Here is a 20,834-nt window from a genome sequence, read left to right as displayed (position 1 = left end):
AGTTTATCGGATACGAGGGTGAGCAAACCAAGCAATCTCTAATAATGTTTAGGTTGGGAATGTTACGAAAAAAAAAAAGGAAGTACTGTATATCCAAAGGTAACAAGAGAAGAGCGGAAGGGAAGAGGGGAGGGGGAAAAAAAGTTAAACATGGCTCCTGCGGCCTATCAAAGGCTTTATGCACAAACCTCATGTTTCTCTCCTTATACAAAACAACAACCTCAATTTTCCGAATATAATATACCAAGCGGATCCTCCGGGAGCGTAAACATAGGATGTAAAGTAACTTGACCGACCCAACAAGACACTCCCAGAACTCAGAAGCGCCATAAAGACCCCGTAAACCCACCTCGCCTAAAGCAGCGAAGTCAATGACGCGACCTTCCGGTGACGCAAATCATTTTCCGCCAAAATAAATATTCATACCTTCGTCGTGTTAAAAAATATATTATTATTCTCAGCCTGTGGTCTCAAGTGAAAGGATAAAACGTGAAATGACGTTCTACAACCGTTATGCTTGTTATTCGTTAAAAACGTTGCAGGGAAGACGTCACGTGACCCGTCACGCGAATATGACGTCACGCGAACGTCTCGCTTTCGATTGAATCAGGAATAGATAATCCCGAATTAAAGAAATTCCTTTCGAATCATGGATTAAACATCATTTTTCACCTTTATTACTATTATACTATTATTACTACTAATACTGTTCGTACAAGTCGTGCTGTCAACTGTACCACGAGTACTGTCGCCTTGGTACGACTACGAGTACCTGCTATTGCTGGTACCGTACGTACTAATAGTAATACTAGTACCGTATAATTAGTAAGGGGATCATTAACTGTTAGTATAACTAGTATAGTATTGTTTATAGTACTGGTACTACGAATACAACTCGTACTGCTAGTATAATTAATATTGTTAGTAGTACTGGTACTTCGACTACAACTAGTACTGCTAGTATAATTAGTAATACTGGTACTTCGACTACAACTAGTACTGCTAGTATAATTAGTAATACTGGTACTTCGACTACAACTAGTACTGCTAGTATAATTAGTAATACTGGTACTTCGACTACAACTAGTACTGCTAGTATAATTAGTATTGTTAGTAGTACTGGTACTACGACTACAACTACCGGTAGTACTGCTATTATCATTAGTATTGTTAGTAGAACTGGTACTACGACTACAACTAGTACTGCTAGTATAATTAGTAATACTGGTACTTCGACTACAACTAGTACTGCTAGTATAATTAGTATTGTTAGTAGTACTGGTACTACGACTACAACTAGTACTGCTAGTTTCATTAGTATTGTTAGTAGTACTGGTACTACGACTACAACTAGTACTGCTAGTATAATTAGTAATACTGGTACTTCGACTACAACTAGTACTGCTAGTATAATTAGTTTTGTTAGTTGTACTGGTACTACGACTACAACTACCGGTAGTACTGCTAGTATCATTAGTATTGTTAGTAGAACTGGTACTACGACTACAACTACCGGTAGTACTGCTAGTATCATTAGTATTGTTAGTAGAACTGGTACTACGACTACAACTAGTACTGCTAGTATAATTAGTATTGTTCGTAGTACTTGTGCTACTAATACAACGAGTACTACTCGTACAACTAGTACTGTTAGTACTACTGTCTAATGGTGGTGGTACTACTACTACTACTACTATTACTGCTACTACTACTACTACTACTACTACTACTACTACTACTACTACTACTATTACTGCTACTACTACTACAACCAGTATTACTAACTGTACTACGAGTACCTACTCTTCCTGGTACTACTACTACATCTACTACTGTTACTACTACTATTACCAAAACACTTTGTAATATTAATGTGTGACGTCACACTCTAGCCTGGGTTCGAAACGGGATTCTTTTGAAACACTCTTAACTGCATGGTAATTAAGTTGTATCTTTTGATGTTCAATTTGATATCAAATACCGTACAGTATTATATTTTATGTACCGGTAGTTGTTTTTGCATTTTACGTCGGATCCAATTATTCCCACATTTTTGTGGGGTTGGTCGAGGGAAGATTTTGACCCAAGTCTTTCACGAACCGGCTGGCCAGGCCTGACGTTCGAATAAGGTTATGGCAGGAATTTGTAATTTGTTCAGGGTGCCGGCGATAGCTCGCCTACTCTTCACGAAGAACACTGTGGGGATCTTTAACATCCAGCAACTAATGCCGACGGACAGGACGGTTTAACGTCCAGGGACGGCACACACACTGATGAACCAACCTGCCCGTGAGAGTCTGAGACACCAAGGTGGCAGTTTGCAGTTAGTTGGGATTCGAACCCAGGCTAGACCGTTTACTCGCGACATTGAACCCCACACATTCTCACTCATTCATTACACGGTAAGTACAGTATCATAAAGTCTTTATCGTGTAATTGCATTGTTTAGGGTTCGAGTCCCACTCACGACTGCTTAGCGGAAATTTCCACACCCTCTGCTATGGAGTGCTGGCGTCGACTTGCGTGTCCAGGATTAGCTCGAATGCCACGGAAATCACATTCACGACTTGTTTTGAATGCCTTCAACTCTGGCAAGTGTTGCCTCCTCCACGAAAACTCCCACCCCAACCAGACTCCGAACCACGTGTGTCTGCCATTCATAACAAACGTGAGTTGGTCGAAAGAGTTTATAGATTCTAAAACGATTGTTATATACATAATAAATACTGACGATGTTTATATCAAAACTTTCCCATTTCATTTCAAAATAACACCCAGTAGTTGGGTAAATAATGAAACATCATTTATTAACTAGAAAGCATCTGAAAATGCAAAGCCCATCCGTGTCCGTTTGTGTTCATACGTCTTCTTCTTCCGTATGCTCAAAATAACGAAAACAGTTTTTTTAAAATACAAAATGAAAATTTGTGATTTTATGCAGCCATGAACTTTGAGCTTTAGATCTAAAAAAAAGAATCGGCTTCTTCCTTTCGATTGGTGAACCAATTCTGTGACCCAATATGCAAATTCTTAAAATTTCAAGTCAATTGGGTGAAAATTGGTGATTTTACGCAACCTTGACCTTTGACCTTTTGATCTAAAAAAACAATCGGCTTCTAGCTTTTGATTGGTGAACCAATTATGTGACCCAATATGCAAATTCTTAAAATTTCAGGTCAATTGGGTGAAAATTGGTGATTTTACGCAACCTTGACCTTTGACCTTTTGATCTAAAAAACAATCGGCTTCTAGCTTTTGATTGGTGAACCAAATCAGTGACCCAATATGCACATTCTTAAAATTTCAGGTCAATTGGATAAAGATTGACGATTTTATGCAACATTGACCTTTTGATCTAAAAAAAACAATTGACTCCTACCTTTTGATTAGTGAACCAATTCAGTGACCTAATATGCAAATTCTTAAAATTTCAGGTCAATCGGGTGAAAATTGATTCTACACAACCTTGACCTTTGACCTTTTGATCTAAAAACAATCGGCTTCTTGCTTTTGATTGGTGAACCAATTCAGTGACCTAATATGCAAATTGTTAAAATTTCAGGTCAATCGGGTGAAAATTGGTGATTTTACGCAACCTTGACCTTTGACCTTTTGATCTAAAAAAAAAACAATCGGCTTCTACCTTTCGATTAGTGAACCAATTCTATGACCCAATATGCAAGTTCTTAAAATTGCAGGTCAATCGGGTGAAAATTGGTGACTTTATGCAACCTTGACCTTTGACCTTTTGATCTAAAAAAACAATCGACTTCTAGCTTTTGAATGGTGAACCAATTCAGTGACCTAATATGCAAATTCTTTAAAATTTCAGGTCAATCTGGTGAAAACTGGCGATTTTATGTGACACTGATCTTTGACCTTTTGACAAAATTATTAATTTGCCTTCTCCGTATTATCATAACAAAGCGTTGGTGAAACTTTGATGACAATACCTCAAATGGTAAAAAGGTTTTGGCCAGGACAGATACACACACACACACACACACACACACACACACACACACACACACACACACACACACACACACACACACACACACACACACACACACACACACACACACACAGAAGTGATTACAAAACCCCTTCTCCTGCCATGCAGGGGATGGGTTAATTAGAGGGAGAATTGCTTTGCAATCCATGCCCTCTATCAATGTGATATTTTCTAAGTCAAAAAGAGCATAACTGAAAAATTGACAAAACGCACTGAAACTCGATCTTGTTCTGTTTGAACTTGTAATTTGTCATAATGAAGCCATGTACCAAGTTTCAAATCAACATGTTAATGGGTATGGGAAAAAGGTCTGGAAACCACAGGTGGGACGGACGGACAGACAGAAGGACGGACATATGGATAGACGAAGAGCAAACCTATAGTCCCCTCCAGTGAAACCAGTAGGGCACTAATATACAAGATAATGTTACCCCCAAATTTGGTATGGCTGTCAGAGAGTGCAGTCACTTGGCATTATATTTTCATTGAATATGGTTAACAATGCTGATATTGAAATCCTTCAGTGGAAATTGATATTATGATTCATGTTTTAGATTGATATTGTTATGTTTATGGGGGGTAGGGATACCTTAGTCCAGGTAGATTGCAGAGGTAGTGTGCTCCGACTGTCGTGAAGAAGAAGAAACCTCGTTGTATCAAAAGTAGGAAATTGTGTAGACCGGATGTCGGGTAAGCTTGTATCTTTGTCCCCATCAGAGGGGTGGGGATTGTTAATTAGCGAGGGATTATGGGTAATTAATTCCCTGTTTGTAATTGCCTCTGTAATCGTTTCCTGTGTTCCTTATGACACTGCACTACACGCATCCAGTAAGAAATCGGCCATTAATCACACTAATTAAAAACCAACCGGAAAACAGGCATCAAGCACTACCGCTGATAACACCAACTTGGTGAGCACACAAGCACAGGCAGGTTCAGGATGTCACGCCTCAAAGAGCGGTGATTGGTCCGGGATTTGATTGCCACAAGGACTGGTAAGATGGGACTCGCTGATAGGATCGGACAGGGAGACGTCGTGTAATGATGCCAGAGCCTCAAGTACAAAGTAGGTGGAACGGCGGACATTTGCCCTTCTCGTTTTGATTCTGGTGGTGAACGGTCGTGTGCCGACATTTTTCCCTTCTCGGCTTGGGTCCGGACTTTGTTGGTGAACGGTCACCGAAAAGCTGTCTCTCAGCATCGACGTCCTTTTGGTTCTTCTCGTTTTGGACCCCTTAGCGAAAGGTCGCTATTGCTTCTGCGCAAGGAAGCTTCATCGCGAATGGCAGTGTTCCGAGATCATGCTAGTGGGCGTGAGGAGGACATCTTGCTTGTGGTCGTGAGGAGGAAGATCTGCGACTGAGAACTACAATTTCCCAAGCAAGAATGACGAGTGGATGGGCGCTGCCTGCTCACTACGCTCTCAGCGAGGCCAGCAGTGAGCAGACGCGCAGTGAGGCCTAGTTCGTGCCAACGGACGTGCATTTCCTGCCAAGGCCTCAGACGATCTTGGACGATTCCTGACAAGATACACCAGCCGATTAGAGCTAAGTGCCACACACGAACACATATTTATTTTCCTTTTATTTTATCCTTTGTCTGTATTCGGGTCTGTATGGGAGCGCTCCAATTTAGGAATATAGTTTTATTTATCGTGCATTTTCTTTGTTACTGGTATGTTTGGGTAATAAAGCCGGCATTTTCTTGTACATTTTAAACCTGTGTCGGTTGAATTAATTATTGCAGGTTTGAGGACTGCCGGTGGGATCCGTGAAGGTAAGCGCTCTTCGGTCTCGACCACCCACGCATATTCTCCGCTATATTTTGACTGAATGCCTCGGAGTTAAAGCTCGTTCGGAAATCCGTTTCCTTGGAAGATTTTAATCACCAGGAACATGACAATATTCACCAATGTCCAGTCAATTCATCAGCTGCACAGAATAGGACATGCCTTGCCCATCCTTGCCTTATTGTAGTCCGAGGGGTGCTGTGATGATGGTGCTGTAGGGGCTGTGCTCCCACGTCAATCGGAAGAATGGACGCGACAAAAAGCTGGAATTCGTCCGAGTTTCTTTATTGTCACAAAACAACTTGGGTACTCTGAAAAGCCCGTTTATCGGGCAGCAATATATATACACCCATTATCCCGGAGCGTTTGCCCGGGAAAGGCGAGAGGGGGCGTGGCCGGGCGTCCTGGCCGCGGCCTGGCAAGTCGAGGGCGGGCATGCCCGGGCACGCCCGGGCGTCCCGGCCGAGGCCTGGCAAGTCGAGCGCGGGCCTGTCCGGGCGGCCTGGGCGAGCCCGGCATGGTGATCGCTCCCTGGCCGCGTCCTCGGCAGGTGCAAGGCGATTGTGTATACCCAGCGGTAGCCGCTACACACGTCCCCCCCAGAATCGACTTGCACCGGCAGGGTCAATTTGAGGGGGGTCCTGATGACCCGGCCGAAGCGACCTCTGGAGGGTCGTGGGGGGGGGGTCCGGTGTGGTGGTGGGTGGTCGAGCGGGGGGAACCATGGACGGGCGGTGGCCTCGCCGTGGAGGAAGGGCCAACCGTGGTGGTTGGTCGATGTCCACGTGCGCCGGCTTGAGGCGGTCCACCGAAATCCGGTCCGACCTGCTGCCGATGTCGATGACGAATGACTTGTCGTCCCGTCGCAAGACCCGGAAGGGCCCGTCGTACGGCGGCCGGAGTGGCCCCCGGTGTGCGTTATGACGCACAAAAACGTACTCCGCTGTGCGAAGCGCTGGGGGGACGTAGGACTGGGGGCCACCGTGGCGGGATGTTGGCACGGGGGTAAACCGTCGGGCGGCCTCCTATAGGTCCGAGCGCTGGCGAGCTGCGGACCTGGGACTGGTAGCGTCGGGCACGAACTCGCCCGGGACGCAATGCGGCTGGCCGTAGACGAGCTCGGCGGTGGACGCCTGGAGGTCCTCCTTGGGGGCCGTACGGAGGCCCAAAAGGACCCACGGCAGCCGGTCGGCCCAACCGCCGTCCTGAAGGCCGGCCATGAGTGCGGCCTTCATGGAGCGGTGAAAACGCTCGCACAACCCATTGGCTTGGGGGTGGTAGGCCGTGGTACGGTGGAGCTTGACCCCCAGGTTGCGGGCGACTGCGCCCCACAGCTTGGAGGTGAACTGCGGACCGCGGTCCGAAGAGATGTCCGCCGGTGCGCCGAAACGGGCGACCCAGGTGGCAATGAAAGCCTGTGCCACGTCGGCGGTGGTGGTGGAAACGAGGGGAACGGCCTCCGGCCACCTGGTGGTCCTGTCCACCATGGTGAGCAGGTGTGTGAAACCCCGTGATGGGGGAAGGGGGCCCACCAGGTCCACGTTGACGTCGTCAAAACGCCGTTCGGGCACGGTGAAAGGTGCCAGCGGGGCCTGGGTGTGGCGGTGGACCGTGGCCCACTGGCAGGCCGTGCAGGCGTTGGCCCAATCGCGGACGTCCCGTCGCAGTCCGTGCCAGACGAAACGCGCCGACACCAGCTTCTGGGAAGCTTTCCGGCCCGGGTGGGAAAGGCCGTGGAGGGAGGCGAAAATGCGGCGCTGCCACGTAACAGGCACGACGGGGCGAGGCTGGCCTTGGGAGACGTCGCAGAGCAGGACAGTGTCCGCGAAGGGGACGTCGGCCAGGCGGAGGCCCGTGTCCGCCGCCCTGAGGGCTTGCACCGTGGTGTCGGTGGTCTGGTCGGCTGCCATGAGCGCGAAGTCCACGCCGAGGTGGACTGCGTTCGCGCTGGCCCGAGAAAGACAGTCGGCCACAGCGTTGTCTTTTCCGGCGACGTGCCGGATGTCCGTGGTAAATTCCGACAGGGCGGAGAGGTGGCGCTGCTGGCGGGCCGACCACGGCTCCGTGACTTTGGCCATTGCGTAAACCAACGGCTTGTGGTCGACGAAAGCCGTGAACGGGCGGCCCTCCAGGAGGTGGCGGAAATGGCGAACGGCCAGGTATAGACCGAGGAGCTCGCGGTCAAATGTGCTGTATTTTAACTCGTTCGGCCGGAGTTGCCGGCTAAAAAAAGCGAGTGGCTGCCAAACCCCGTTCACCCATTGTTCATGTACGGTGCCCACCGCGTAGTCGGAGGCGTCCGTAGTGAGGGCGATGGGAGCGTCGAGCACCGGGTGAGCCAGCAGCGCTGCGTCGGTGAGGGCCCGCTCCGTGCTCGTGAATGCCGCATCCATGGCCGCGGACCAGACAATGTCATGCTTGGCCGGCTTGCCCCGGAGGGCTTCGTAAAGGGGCCGCATGAGCTGAGCAGCTGAGCAAATGCGAAATGGCATTTGGCCGGGTTGACGATTAAGCCGTGCTCGCTGAGGCGCCCGAACAGTGTTCGGAGGTGGAGGAGGTGCTCGGCCCGGGACATGCTGGCGACGAGGATGTCGTCCAGGTAGACGAAGAGGAATGGCAGGTCGCGCAGCATGCCATCCATCAAGCGTTGGAACGCCTGGGCCACATTCTTGAGGCCAAACGGCATCCTCAAAAATTCGAACAGGCCGAACGGCGTGATGACGGCCGTTTTTGGGACGTCGCCGGCCTGACAGGTACTTGGTGGTATCCCCGTATCAGGTCAATTTTTGAAAAAATGACCCGTCCCGCCAAACGGGCGGAAAAGTCTTGGATGTGCGGGATCGGATACCTGTCGGGGGTGGTAACATCGTTGAGGCGGCGGTAGTCGCCACATGGGTGCCATCCGCCCCCCGGCTTTGGCACGATGTGCAGTGGTGAGGCCCACGCGCTATCGGAGCGCCGCACGATGCCGAGGTGCTCCAACGCGTCGAACTCGGCTTTGGCCATGGCGAGCTTGGCCGGGTCGAGGCGGCGGGCTCTGGCATAGACCGGCGGGCCCGTAGTGGGTATGTGGTGCTTGATACCATGTCGCACTGCGACGGCCGAAAACGTCGGCCGCGTGAGGGCCGGGAATTCCGTGAGCAGGCGAGCGAACTCGTTCGCCGCCGGGAGGGTGCACGCTAGTTCGTTCGGCGCGGAGCTGCTCATCGTGCATGCCAGGGAGCTGAAGGTCTCGGCGTTGACAAGGCGACGCCGTTTGACGTCGACCAGCAGCCCGTGCGCGCAGAGGAAGTCGGCGCCCAGCAAAGCCATGGGCACGCTTGCGGTCACATAGGTCCAATTAAAGCGCTGGCTGCCGAAGCAGGGGGTGACGTTGCGCGGGCCGAAGGTGCGTATGGCCGATCCGTTGGCAGCGACCAAGGAGGGGCCGCAAACGGCGGTCTGCTTGTCCTGCTCGGAGGCGGGTATGACGCTCAGTTGGGCGCCGGTGTCACAAAGGAAACGCCGCCCGGACGCTTTGTCCTTAATAAAAAGCAAGTTGCCCGAGTGGCCGGCGCTCATGGCTGGTAATGAACGCCGGCCCGGTCATTTCCCGACTTGCCGAAAGTGCACGGGGGTCGGCATGTCCGAGCCTTCTGTCTGAACCTGGCGTGGTAATAACACCACGCCTGGTCAGGTGGAGGCCCCGGCCGTCGTGTTGGAAGCGGTCGGCGCGGCGTGGTGGCCGCCAGTTGCACCGGCAGTTCGGCTTCCAACCGCATAGAGCGCTCGGGCACCATGGGCGTCGCCTCGGACGGCGGCGGGCTCCAGGTAGCCGCCCCGATGTGCTGGCCTGCCAAGGAGATCTTGTCGGCTTCCCTGGCGAGGGCGCGGGGATCCGCGATCTGCGTGCCTGCCAGGGCAAAGCGTACCTGGCTAGGCAGCTGGCAGAGGAACAGCTCCCGGAAAAGCAAATCCGGAGAGTGCTCACCGAGCAGCAAGAGCATGTAGTCCATTCGCTCGGATGGGCGCGTGTCGCCGAGCTCGGGCAGGTCGAGCAGGCGTCGTGCGCGTTCCGCCGGTGAGAGGGCGAATGCGTCGACAAGGAGCGTCTTGATCACGCCATACTTGTCAGTGGCTGGCGGGTGCTGGAGGAGGCGCACGCCGCAGGCCGCGGTGGCGGAGCCGAGTGCCGCTACCACATGGTGGAAGCGTGTGTCGTCGGTGGTGATGCCTCGCAGGGCAAACTGGGAGTCCGCCTGGGCGAACCAAACTGCCGCGTGAGCCTCCCAGAAGGTAGGCAGTTTAAGGGCAACTGCCGTGTCCATGTCGGGGTCACCAATGAAGGAGCTGTGCTCCAACACGAGTCAAACGGATTGACGCGACAAAAGATGGGAATTCGTCCGAGTTGCTTTATTGCACAAATCAAACTCGGGTACTCTGAAAAGCCCGTTTATCGGGCAGCAATATATATACACACTCAAACACGTCATGCCGGAGCGTTTGCCCGGGAAAGGCGAGACTGGGCGTGCCCGGGCGTCCTGGGCGAGCCCTGGAAAGGCGAGTCTGGACGTGCCCGGGTGTCCTGGGCGAGTCCTGGAAAGGCGAGGCTGGGCATGCTCGGACGTCCTGGGCGAGCCCTGGAAAGGCGAGACTGGGTGTGCCTGCGCGTCCTGGGCGAGCCCTGGAAAGGCGAGTCTGGACATGCCCGGGAAAGACGAGACCGGGCGTGCCCAGGCGGCTCGGGCGAGCCCGGGAAAGGCGAGTCCGGGCATGCCCGGGAGAGGCGCGTCTGGGCCTGTCCGGGCAGCCTGGGCGAGCCCGGCATGGTGATCGCTCCCTGGCCGCGTCCTCGGCAGGTGCAAGGCGATTGTGTATACCCGGCGGTAACCGCTACAGTGGCTACTATGATCTCACTGATCGGTAAGAGTACTTATACTACTTTGAAAGACTTGTGTCTCCCGGAAATACCTTCTGCTAAAACGTACGAGCAATTGTGTGAAATGCTACAAAATCATTTCAAGCCGCGAGTATTAGAAGTGGCGGAAACTTATCGTTTTCACCGGACGACCCAGAGTGAAAACCAGAATGTCACGGACTATGCAAACAAGCTCAAACGTTTGGCCATCACTTGTAATTTCGGAAACCACCTCCCACGTGCTTTACATGACCAGTTTGTTGGAGGTGTACACAGCCATTCCACCAGGAAAAAGTTACTTTCCAAGAACAGAACATTCGAACAAGCTTTGGCTGTGGCTGCGGCTGAGGAAACGGCTGAAAAGGAAGTAAAACAATTCAACTATGGAGAGCCAGGGGTGTCGGGCTCTGTGGGCTTCACAACGAGCATAAAAAAAACAAAACGATTCGCATCGTGGTTCTCGTTTCAAGGATCAGTCTGAAAAAACGACCCGACCGTTTCCAAGGGAAAAACGTTGCTACAGATGTGGCTCTACGGAACATCTGGCTGATACAGGCAAACATGCTCGTACCATCTGCGGATACTGCCGACGTGAGGGCCATTTGGTTAAGGTGTAGCAGCTACCGCTGGGTTTTCACAATCGCCTTGCACCTATCAAGGACGCGGAGCGATCACCATGCCGGGCTCGTCCAGGACGCCCGGGCACAGTGGGCAGGCTCGCCCTCAACTTGCCAGGCCGCAGCCAGGACGCTGGGCCACGCCCCCTCTAGCCTTTCCTGGGCAAACGCTCCGGGATAAGATGTATATATATTGCTGCCCGATAAACGGGCTTTTCAGAGTGCCTGAGTGTTTGGTTTGAATAAAGCAACTCGGATGAATTCCAGCTTTTTGTCGCGTCCATTCTTCCGATCGACGTGGGAGCCCCAGCTCCTTCATTGGTGACCTACCGACATGGACACGGCAGTCGCCCTTAAACTGCCTACCTTCTGGGAGGCTCACGCGGTGGTTTGGTTCACACAGGCGGATTCCCTGTTCACCCTGCGAGGCATCACGGCCGACGACACCCGCTTCCACCATGTGGTAGCAGCGCTCGGTTCGGCCACCGCGGCCCGCGCCCTGAGCCTCCTCGAGAGCCCGCCAGCCGCTGACAAATACGGCGTGATTAAGAAGCTTCTCCTTGACGCTTTCGCCCTCCCATCGGCGGAACGCGCACGGCGCCTGCTCGACCTGCCCGAGCTCGGCGACACGCGCCCTTCCGAGCGAATGGACTACATGCTTTCATTGCTCGGCGAGCACTCTCCGGCATTCCTGTTCCGGGAGCTGTTCCTCCGTCAGCTGCCTAACCCGGTACGCCTCGCCCTGGCAAGCACGACGATCACAGATCCCCGGGCCCTTGCCAGAGAAGCCGACAAGATCTCCGCCGCAGGTCAGCGCATCGCAGCGGCGACATGGAACCCACCGCCGTCCGACGCAACACCCATGGCGCCCGAGCACCCGGCACGGTCGACGACCGAACTGCCGACGCAATTGGTGGCCGCTACACCGAGCCGACCACCTCCAGCACGACGACCGGGGCCTCCACCTGACCAAGCGTGGTGTTACTATCATGCCAGGTTCGGACAGAAGGCCCGGACATGCCGACCCCCGTGCACCTTCGGCAGGCCGGGAAACGGCCGGGCCGGCGTTCATTACCAGCCATGAGCGCCGCCACACGGGCAACTTACTGTTCATCACGGATAAAGCGTCCGGACGGCGCTTCCTGTGCGACACCGGCGCCCAACTGAGCGTCATACCCGCCTCTGACCAGGACAGGCAGTCCGCGGTTTGCGGCCCCTCCTTGGTTGCGGCCAACGGATCGACCATCCGCACCTTCGGCCCGCGCAACGTCACCCTCTGCTTCGGCGGCCAATGCTTTGCTTGGATGTTTGTAACCGCAAACGTGCCCATGGCTCTGCTAGGCGCCGACTTCCTCTGCGCACACGGACTGCTGGTGGACGTCCAACGGCGTCGTTTAATCAACGCCGAAACCTTCAGCTCCCTGGTATGCACATTGAGCAGCTCCGCGCCGACCGAGCTGGCATGCGCCGTCCCGGCGGCGAACGAGTTTGCTCGCCTGCTCACGGAGTTCCCGGCCCTCACGCGGCCGACGTTTTCAGCCGTCGCAGTACGGCATGGGATCGAGCATCACATACCAACCACGGGCCCGCCGGTCTACGCCAGGGCCCGCCGCCTCGACCCAGCCAAGCTCGCCGTGGCGAAGGCCGAATTCGACGCGTTGGAGCACCTCGGCATCGTGCGGCGCTCCGATAGCGCGTGGGCCTCGCCACTGCACATCGTGCCAAAGCCGGGGGGTGGATGGCGCCCGTGTGGCGACTACCGCCATCTCAATGACGCTACCACCCCCGACAGGTACCCGATCCCGCATATCCAAGACTTCTCCGCCCGTCTGGCGGGACGGGTCATTTTTTCGAAAATTGATCTCATACGGGGATATCACCAGGTACCTGTCAGGGCGGCCGACGTCCCTAAAACGGCAGTCATCACGCCGTTCGGCTTATTCGAATTCTTGCGGATGCCGTTTGGTCCCAAGAACGCGGCTCAGGCGTTCCAGCGCTTGATGGACGGCGTGCTGCGTGGCCTGCTGTTCCTTTTCGTTTACCTGGACGACATCCTCGTCGCCAGCACGTCCCGGGCCGAGCACCTCCTCCACCTCCGAACACTGTTCGGGCACCTCAGCGAGCACGGCCTCATCGTCAACCCGGCCAAATGCCACTTCGGCACGACGGCCGTTGATTTTTTGGGCCACCACATCACCAAGAACGGGGCCGTGCCGCTGCCAACCAAGGTCGAGGCCATCACCACGTTCCCGCGTCCCCGCACCATAAAGGCCCTGCAGGAATTCCTGGGAATGGTGAATTTTTATCACCGCTTCGTGCCCCGCGTTGCTCAACTCATGCGGCCCCTCTACGAAGCCCTCCGGGGCAAGCCGGCCAAGCACGACATCGCCTGGTCCGCAGCAATGGATGCGGCCTTCCAAAGCTCAAAGCGGGCCCTCGCCGACGCAACACTGCTCGCTCACCCGGTGCTCAACGCTCCCATCGCCCTCACCACGGATGCCTCCGACTACGCGGTGGGCGCCGTACATGAGCAATGGGTGAACGGGGTTTGGCAGCCACTCGCTTTTTTCAGCCGGCAGCTCCGGCCGAACGAGCTCAAATACAGCACGTTTGACCGGGAGCTCCTCGGTCTACACCTGGCCGTCCGCCATTTCCGCCACCTCCTGGAGGGCCGACCTTTCACGGCGTTCGTCGACCACAAGCCGTTGGTTTACGCCATGGCCAAGGTCACGGAGCCGTGGTCGGCCCGCCAACAGCGCCACCTCTCCGCCGTGTCAGAGTTTACCACGGACATCCGGCACGTCGCCGGCAAAAACAACGCCGTGGCCGACTGTCTTTCCCGGGCCAGCGCGAACGCGGTCCACCTGGGCGTGGACTTTGTGCTTATGGCGGCGGACCAAACCACCGACACCACGGTGCAAGCCCTCCGGGCGGCGGACACGGGCCTCCGCCTGGCCGACATCCCCTTCGCGGACACTGTCCTGCTCTGCGACGTCTCCCAAGGCCAGCCTCGCCCCATCGTGCCCGTCACCTGGCAACGCCGCATCTTCGCCTCCCTCCACGGCCTTTCCCACCCGGGCCAGAAAGCTTCCCAGAAGCTGGTGTCGGCGCGATTCGTCTGGCACGGCCTTCGTCGGGACGTCCGCGATTGGACCAGCACCTGCACGGCCTGCCAACGGGCCAAGGTCCACCGACACACCCAGGCCCCGCTGGCACCTTTCACCGTGCCCGAACGACGTTTCGACCACGTCAACGTGGATCTGGTGGGCCCCCTCCCCCCGTCACGGGGGTTCACACACCTGCTCACCATGGTGGACAGGACCACCAGGTGGCCGGAGGCCGTTCCCCTCGTCTCCACCACCACCGCCGACGTGGCGCAGGCTTTCATCGCCACCTGGGTCGCCCGCTTCGGCGCACCGGCGGACATCTCGTCAGACCGCGGACCACAGTTCACCTCCGAGCTGTGGGGCGCGGTCGCCCGCAACCTGGGGGTCAAGCTCCACCGTACTACGGCCTACCACCCCCAAGCAAACGGGTTGTGCGAGCGATTCCACCGCTCCATGAAGGCCGCGCTCATGGCCGGCCTTCAAGACGGCGGTTGGGCCGACCGGCTGCCATGGGTCCTTTTGGGCCTCCGCACGGCCCCCAAGGAGGACCTCCAGGCATCCACCGCCGAGCTTGTCTATGGCCAGGCGCTACGCGTCCCGGGCGAATTCGTGCCCGACGCTACCAGTCCCTGGTCCGCAGCTCACCAGCGCTCGGACCTCCAGGAGGCCGCCCGACGGTTTGCCCCCGTGCCAACATCCCACCACGGTGACCCCCAGTCCTACGTCCCCCCAGCACTTCGCACAGCGGAGTATGTTTTTGTGCGTCACGACGCACATCGGGGGCCACTCCGGCCGCCGTACGACGGGCCCTTCCGGGTGCTGCGACGGGACGACAAGTCGTTCGTCATCGACATCGGCCGCAGGTCGGACCGGATTGCGGTGGACCGCCTCAAGCCGGCGCACGTGGACGTCGACCACCCACCACGGGTGGCCCTTCCGCCGCGGCGAGGCCGCCCCCCGTCCACGGTGCCCCCCACTCGACCACCCACCACCACACCGGACCCCCTCCCACGACCCGCCAGGGGTCGCTTCGGCCGGGTCATCAGGACCCCCTCAAATTGACCCTGCCGGTGCAAGTCGATTCTGGGGGGACATGTGTAGCGGCTACCGCTGGGTTTTCACAATCGCCTTGCACCTATCAAGGACGCGGAGCGATCACCATGCCGGGCTCGTCCAGGACGCCCGGGCAGGCCCGCGCTCAACTTGCCAGGCCTCAGTCGGGACGCCCGGGCATGCCCGGGCACGCCCGGGCAGGCTCGCCCTCAACTTGCCAGGCCGCAGCCAGGACGCTGGGCCACGCCCCCTCTCGCCTTTCCTGGGCAAACGCTCCGGGATAAGATGTATATATATTGCTGCCCGATAAACGGGCTTTTCAGAGTGCCTGAGTGTTTGGTTTGAATAAAGCAACTCGGATGAATTCCAGCTTTTTGTCGCGTCCATTCTTCCGATCGACGTGGGAGCCCCAGCTCCTTCAAAGGTGTGTTTGACAAAACAGTAAAATGCAAAACGGCTTTTGAAACAAACCCATCATGTTATGGTTTTGAGCGATGAGTCAGAGGACGAGCTGGATACCGTACATTTAATGCGCATTAACTCTACATCTGTTTAAAAAAACACCACTCCTCACTACCAGCTCGAAATCTCCATCGACGGAACAGAGATCCCGATGGAAATTGATATGGGAAGTTCAGTTACACTACTAAACAGTCGTGATTTTCAACGTCTGTCCGGTGTCATCAATACCTTGAAACCAACTACAATATTACTGAAGAGCTACACGGGTGATGTCATCAAATGCTTTGGTGAGAAAGAAATGTGTGTTCAAATTGGGGAGGAACGTGGTTTTGTTACAGTACGTGTGGTCGATGGAGCAGGAACTTCATTACTGGGTAGAGATATTATTTAAAAAATTTCCCTTCCCTGGAAAAATATTTTCAATGTTGCCGTGCCCATCGCCACCGATGACATCGTCAGGCAATACCCCAAGTTGTTTGAAAACAATGCCTTGGGAAGGTTGAGAGGGGTACCGGTTACGCTGAAGGTGTGGAACGATGATCCAGTATTCATGAAAGCTAGAACTGTTCCGTTTGCCATCCGTGAAAGGGTTGACCAGGCTTTGGACAAGCTTGAAAAGGATGGGGTCATTGAGAAAGTTCGGTACTCAGAATGGGCCTCACCCATTGTGCCGGTCATTAAACCAGATGCCTAGTTGCGGATTTGTGGTGATTATTTGTGCACCATAAACAAATTTTCCGAGTTGGAACAATACCCAGTACCTACGCTGGAAGAACTGTTACACAAACTAGTTGGTGGGAAGAAGTATACGAAGCTTGATTTGTCCCAAGCTTACCACCAATTAGAGTTTGCCCCTGGGAGCAGAAAGTATACTACGGTAAATACACACCGAGGCCTGTACCAGTAACGAAGGCTTTCATTTGTTTTTCCAGTTTTTCAACGTACCATGGAGAATTTGCTAAAAGACCTTCCCGGGTGCTGCGTGTACATTGATGATATCCTGGTGACGGGAGATAGTGTTGACAACCATTTTAAAAACCTTCACATGGTTTTGAAAAGGCTGGAGGAAAACGGAATTACATTAAAACATGACAAGTTCCACCTCATGCTGGATGAGATTGAATATGTTGGATTTGTTATTTCAGCTGCGGGGGTATTCCCGACATAGCAGAAGCTTGAAGCTATCCAACAGGCAGGGGTCCCCGAAAACGTGGGTGAATTACAGTCATTCATTGGCCTCCCAAATTTCCTTCATCGTTTTGTTCCAGATTTTGCCGAAATCATGTCTCCTTTGTACAAGCTACTAAAAAAGGAGGTGAAATGGAAATGGGGAAAGGCCGAGGGTAACTCATTTGAAAAAATTAAAACTGCTTTGTGCTCCAGTCACGTACTACGTCATTACAACCCTCATGCCTGCTTGGTCCTTCAGGTGGACGCATCCTCCATGGGTGTAGGGGCAGTCCTACTTCAACCCTGTCCAAGGGGTGAGTTAGAGCCGGTGGCCGACGCATCGAGAACTCTGAATGACGCGGAAAAAAATTACTTCCAGATTGAGAAGGAGTCTTTAGGAATAGTTTTTGGAGTGACAAAGTTTCGGCAATACCTCCTGGGGAGACATTTCATGCTAATGACAGATCATAAGCCTCTGATAACTCTGTTTAACGAGCACAAACCCGTGTCACAGCTAGCGTCAGCAAGGATAAAGAGATGGTCCTTACTGTTGGCAGCTTATGACTACACCATACAGTTCATCACAGGCAAGAAAAACGTTTATGCGGATTTCCTGTCACGAAAACCCGTACCGGGTCATCCTACAAAGCCTGAACTGTGGAGGTATTTCTGGTGAAAAATGATGAAATTGTGAATGCCGCTGTCGTCGTGGCTGAAACAAAGAAGGACCCAGTTCTCTGCAAGGTACTTAATTTCACAAAACATGGGTGGAATGAGAATCCGGAGTAGGTGATTCGGCCTTATCACAACAAAAGGCTGGAACTTTCTGTGGAAGACGATATTGTACTGTGGAACTCTCGGTTGGTTATTCCCACATCACTTCGGCAGATTCTACTCACTGATTTACATGCTGAACATTCAGGCATGGTAAAAATGAAACAAATGGCCAGGAGATACCTGTGCTGGCCAAATATCAACGAGGATATTGAAAGCACCGTGAAATCGTGTGTAATGTGTCAGGAGAATGCGAAGGCTCTGCCGGGGAGCCAGCCCGCATCGTGGTCTTGGCCTGACGGTCCCTGGAAGCGACTTCATCTAGAGCTGGCGGGCCCTTTTAAAGGAAAAATGTTTTTGGTTCTGGTGGACGCTTATTCAAAGTACTTAGAAGTAATTCCCTTGGTGAACACTACTGCCACGACCATTATACAAAGCCTTCGACATGTTTTCAGTGTTTTTGGTCTGCCGGAACACGTTGTGACTGATAACGACAGACAATTTACCAGCACCGAGTTCAAAGAGTTTCTCACGACAAATGACATTAAACATACCCTGACTGCCCCCAGGACACCCTGCTACAAATGGTTTGGCAGAACGTTATGTCGGTCATTTTAAGGAGAAAATGAAAAAAATTTGAGATACCGGAAAGCTGTTACAAACCAAACTGGACAGATTCCTGTTGACATACAGGGCCACGCCTACCTCGTTTGGGAAATTACCTTCAGAACTATTAATGAACAGACCAACCTAGAATAAGGCTCAGTGCTCTTAGAGCTAACCAAACCAAACAACAAGTGAAGGTGTTCCAAGAGAACCTTGGACATGTCCCAAAGTTCCAGCAAGGCCAACTCGTGATTGCGCAAAATTTTGGAAAAGGTCCGAGCTGGGTTCCTGGGACTGTCTTTCGGGTCATTAGTCCAAGAAATTATGATGTGCGAGTAAACGGGTTGGTGTGGAAGAGACATGAAGAACAACTACGTCCCCGGAATGTGATCACCTCTTATGGGGGGCCCCTACCAATTCCCAGTCTCGCTTTCTGGACCCTCGTCTCCAACTAGTCTTGTTGGGAGGGGGAGTCAGGAAATGTCTATTCCATTTACACCACCTGTTGAACGAGCTGTTCTTCCCGATCAGCCTTTTGATGACTTGATTTTTTTTCTCCACAGGTTGATCCATTTGGGAACCCAGAACCGGTTGTGGATGAACCCGTGGCTTCCCCATCATCTGCTCAACTACCTCATCGGGTTGGCGAGTCCAGAAGATCTTCGGTGCGAGAAGGGAAGAAAATGCGAAGACTCATTGAACAATGCTGAGTCTGTGTACTTGCCTACCACCTGGCTGGATGAGAAATTTGTTTTTTGACCCCCAAGTCTAACATTTGTGAAACTGAGTTAATTGTAGGTTGGTTAATGAAATGATGAACGGCTTGATGTGATTGTGTTATCTGGTTTATATGACAGACGAGTACAGTGATCTTAATGATTAACTTCCTATTTGTTGTGAGATTTAAAGAGGGGGGCAGTTGCTGTGTCTGTTGGTTCGGGGAACCACGTGATGGAGGGTTAATGGAGGAAGGGTGCGCATGCGCAGAAGGGAGAAAATGCCGAATAAAGAAAGCCTCTTGATTCTCGTTCCTGTTGCTGTTTACTGAATCTATGGACACTACAACCTTTTTAACAACCAACACCAAGTCAACACTGATCTAATTGAATGTTTTGTGCGTAGTTTTCACAACAAAATTTCCATCCTTGAACTGCTGGTACACATCTGGATTGGAAATTTCCAGCTGGTGTACATCTACTGCATACACTGTTCCCCATCTCATATAGTTATAACTAGCCGAAACCCGTGGAACATCCACGGAAGGGAGGATGTGGTGTATGGATAGAGTGTACCATTATGGATGGCATAGGGGAGCGCTCATGGGATCTTCTTCTTCCGTTAAGCTCCAATTTTTTCTCTTTAAGTTAAGTCCAATCAGTCCTCTCTGCTCGAAGTGCTCAGGCCATGCCTTCCCGCTTTCATACTTTTATTTCCGTTCGGTGTAGAAAGAGATTGACATATCGTTCGTCTGTTTTCAACTCGTTATCTTTAAGCTTCCTTACGTCTCGCCACCTGCTACACCTCTCTGAGTTACGAGGATTTATGCAACGCACCCCGAGTATCGCAACGTCACTCCATTTAACTTTATTAAAATGATGATAAAGACGTTTCCTTATATATCCTAATTTAAAATGTTCAAGGGAATAAAAAGACCATTTGGTTCACACCACCCATGTTCACACCACTCGACTGTCCAATCAGCCGACGGCTCGCTTCACCTTCGCCCAGCAGACGCCAATACGATGGCGTCATAAGATGGCGTCGTATCGGCAGTTAATCGGATGCTTTTGGGCCCCAACGTCGGCTAATTCAGATTTTTCGAGTATGTCTGTACGTGATAAACAAAGAGCGCGGTTCGTAGATCGTAAATCCATTAGTGCCGTGGGCATCGGGTCACTGGGTGCGGCGTAAAAGGGATAACAAAGTCGAGTCCTTACGGTATTATTATATAGAATGGTTGTCGTGGGCAAACCATGGCAACATGGCAAGAAAGGCAGATTTATGCATCTGCCAATCACCTGTGCATTCCGCTTGTATGAACTGTAGCAATATTAGAAGCATTATGCATGTAATGTCTCCAGTAGAGACTTGTTGGTGCAATGTTTCATCATACTGCTCCAGTAATTGCAGGAGATGCGCATTTTGCACTTCATCTGCCAGCTGTTGCATTACTTCAGATGGGATATCCTCCTCACTATCATCCAAGGACTTTGCTAGTTGGTCGATCAGATAGCCTTTGGATATCTGCATCATCAAGTCCTTGGACTTTAGCCCACCCAAGGAATTGAGCCCACATGATTAGCCAAAGAGCCTCCTGTGCAAGCTTGTGTGCTCGGATTGTGGG

General features: G+C 52.7%; 1 protein-coding gene and 1 long non-coding RNA gene across 7 annotated transcripts in view; one reads left to right on the top strand and one right to left on the bottom strand.

The window, feature by feature from the left end:
* LOC137437817 (ubiquitin-associated protein 2-like) overlaps positions 1-20,834 on the bottom strand; it is a 124,759-nt gene that overhangs the window by 79,343 nt on the left and 24,582 nt on the right. For 2 of the 6 annotated variants that reach the window (XM_068132472.2, XM_068132496.2), the window contains exon 1: positions 350-389. The exons of 2 other annotated variants lie outside the window; for them this stretch is intronic. The gene's annotated coding sequence lies outside the window, so the exon portion shown is untranslated. Of the gene's footprint in view, positions 1-296; positions 390-2,467; positions 2,531-20,834 lie in introns of those variants that run through there. 2 more of the 6 variants (XM_078766492.1, XM_068132480.2) reach the window with 2 other exon arrangements.
* On the top strand, positions 2,543-19,517 carry LOC137437997 (uncharacterized). Its single transcript, XR_010986628.2, has 2 exons — positions 2,543-2,668; positions 19,054-19,517. It is a non-coding gene; the product is annotated as an uncharacterized LOC137437997 (long non-coding RNA).

The sequence above is a fragment of the Myxine glutinosa genome, chromosome 1 (assembly GCF_964187855.1).
Source record: "Myxine glutinosa chromosome 1, kmMyxGlut1.1, whole genome shotgun sequence".
NCBI lineage: Eukaryota > Metazoa > Chordata > Myxini > Myxiniformes > Myxinidae > Myxine > Myxine glutinosa.
Note: the sequence above shows the minus strand (reverse complement) of the source record. Positions and strands in the feature narration are given on the sequence as shown.